This window comes from Nelumbo nucifera, chromosome 1 (assembly GCF_055504915.1).
Source record: "Nelumbo nucifera cultivar China Antique chromosome 1, China Antique-T2T, whole genome shotgun sequence".
In the NCBI taxonomy this organism is placed as follows: domain Eukaryota; kingdom Viridiplantae; phylum Streptophyta; class Magnoliopsida; order Proteales; family Nelumbonaceae; genus Nelumbo; species Nelumbo nucifera.
The window spans coordinates 42,045,248-42,047,977 of record NC_142649.1 but is presented as its reverse complement, the minus strand read 5'-3'; the positions used below and the strand labels follow the sequence as shown (position 1 = coordinate 42,047,977).

Sequence of the window (2,730 nt, the reverse complement as noted above, 5' to 3'; positions counted from 1 at the left end):
CTTCATTCCGCAAGATTTGGGCGTCCATACGATGGATCTCTCATCCCTTCATTACAGATGCACCAAGTGAGCATACATGAATTGATGGTTTGTGGGATGGGGATGCTATTTGTGGAAGTGGCTTGAAGGTTGCGAGTGTAGGTATGGATATTGCAGATGCATATGGTGGAATTGTTGGAGTTGGGATTGATATGACAAACAGTTTGTTGGCCATTACAAATGCACCAGGTGAACATCTAGGAACCAATGGTTTATGTGATGGAGATGTTATTTGTGGTTGTGGCTTGGAGGTTGTGGATGTGGGTGTAGATGTTGCAAGGGCCGGTAGGAATAAGGGTACACCCAGTGGGGGAGTGTGAGGTGGGTTTGTCCCAATATGAGATATTAGTCAATCCACCTTGGAAACCAAGACAACCATCATTTTTTTAAGCTTGTTAAACTCTGAGTGAGTTACAAACTGATTGTCTACAGGAGAAGACATTTCTCTAAACAAACACTAGACCAAAGAAGTTGAACTTATTATGCAAAACGAAAAATGGATGAAAAAAAGGAGATGAAAAGATGATTTCATAACGACGCCTTTATTAAACAAAACTGAGTAATCCAAGAATTAGGTCACTTTTGCAATTATCTTTATGAAGCATTGGCAGCATGTCTAGAACATTCAGGTTAACCTCATCTTGTTTTAGCTTTTCTTTTACTTCTTCTCTCCCCCTTTTTATCTTAAGGGAGCACCAAACCTCAAGAGTGGAGAATTATATGCATGAAACAAAATATAGGGAAAAGACAGGAACATGCACATGTGTGTGTGCCGTTGGTGGCGTGTATGAAATGCAAGAAGGGATGCAAGGAATTTTTGAACTTTCTAACATTGCGACTGTCCTCTTCAACTCAGACGACAAAGGTAACCAGAAAATCTTGAATCCATTATCACAGTATCATGAAACTAAAACCAAAGAGACAATATGTTTCTAACAGATCCACTCAGCCAAGATGAATAAAAAGAGAAACAAAATAGTATACTTAGTCTAAACAGCAACTAGCAAAACACATCGGATCTTAGCTTCAGATCCCCAAACAAAACAAACATAATGATCCGCTAAGCTACCTTATTCAAATGGAATTAGGATTACAATGATTGAGAAAACTAAAACATAATAAAGCGAATAGTATTTTTATTGGCAATACATCCAGGTTGAAAATCCTAACAAAGAGATACCGAGGGTACTAGCTTTCTCTCTGAGTAGCTAAATGAAAATAAAATCAAGGCACAAGAAGAAAACTGCGGCATGTCTGTGTAGGCTCTGAAGACTTTAAAGAAGCCGATTTGGTAGAGGCTCCATTGCCAGCTTCGACAAACACCTAGATGTTCATTACTCCATAAAAAATGACAAGAAAGAAATAAAAAATAGAGGAAAAGAGTATGAGAAGATGACGTGATAATGTAAGAGGAGATTTTGTTTAAACTTGGTCATGGATCACTTGCCTTAAGTAACAGTTTTATCATTGCTGAAATTTATCCAGGATTGTGTCCAAGAGATTGATGAGAAGGAACGATTCTTTGTGTGTGAATTTTGCCCAATCAGATGAGAAAATATCCCGAGTGATAGCTGCTACTCTGTTTTGCCTAACTGACGAAGAACAGGGAAGGTTGATGAGTTGAGGGAGTTAAAGTTATGAGCCACCTATGTAGATTTTAGGGAATGAGAAGAATTGTGAAAACGGTGAGGGATCATCAAGACTTGAATGGAAACGTGATGGATGTGGCTGTTGTAATGATCGGAGTATAGTGGTAGAAAACGATTCAAAAATGGGTACCAACAAGAAGAAAGGAGGAGAAGAAGAAGAAGAAGAAGAAGAAGAAGAAGAAGAAGAAGAAGAAGAAAAAAGAATGAGATGGAAAAACCGTGGGTGGAGGGGCTACTATAGCCGCACTTTGTTCTTGTCGAGAGTTGGAAGATAAAAGTGCTAAAACTGGATTAGGTCGAATGATAACTTTGCTTTCAATTTATAATAGGTCATAATGATAATCTTGTAAATTTAGGTAAGTTTAGGGAGAGTTTGGTAATTTTGAGAAATTTGGGTTAAATCAGGTCTAAGTGCACCAAACCGGGATTCTGGATGGATAGTGTGAGCATTGGGAAACAGCTAACCTGGGCTGACTTGGAGTCACCACCCATCAGTTACGTGAAATGGAGGTGATGGGACCTTCGAGTATGGCATAAAAAATCATTTTCGTTTGTAGTGACTCCAAAGCCCGAGGCACTAGCTACACTACTCTAGCTAAGAATCAAATGGGAGAGAGAAGGGGTTAGGCACCCCACTCCCAGGTCCAATAGATGGGGCCCATATGGGGTTCCAAAGTAAGCACAAATAACAATTAATTAAGCAAACTAAAAAAAGCAAAGAAAACCACTAGAATAAATTTTTCCTATTTTTATTTTTTATTTTTTTACATTTATTTTTATTGCTATATTTTTATCATTTTTTCTCTTTTTTTTTTGTCTTCTCATGGCATACTACTTGTGTATTTATTATTTAATTGGTCACTAGCCTACTTTTTCTCCTCTAACCTTTCCAAACATGCCAATATATTTGAGGGTAAGTTTCTTAAACTACCCTTATGGTTTAGCTAATTCACTAAGTGTACCCTTACTTTTTAAAAATTGACTGACGCTACCCCTACTGTTTTTGACAATTGACTAATACTTTCCTTTCCATTAGCATCCG

The 2,730-nt window shown here is 37.8% G+C and overlaps 1 long non-coding RNA gene across 1 annotated transcript; it reads right to left on the bottom strand.

Annotated features, from left to right (window-relative positions):
• Positions 1-1,000: 1,000 nt before the first annotated feature.
• On the bottom strand, positions 1,001-2,017 carry LOC148803178 (uncharacterized). Its single transcript, XR_016081377.1, has 2 exons — positions 1,487-2,017; positions 1,001-1,362 (listed from the first exon to the last, which is right to left on the bottom strand). It is a non-coding gene; the product is annotated as an uncharacterized LOC148803178 (long non-coding RNA).
• Positions 2,018-2,730: the final 713 nt, after the last annotated feature.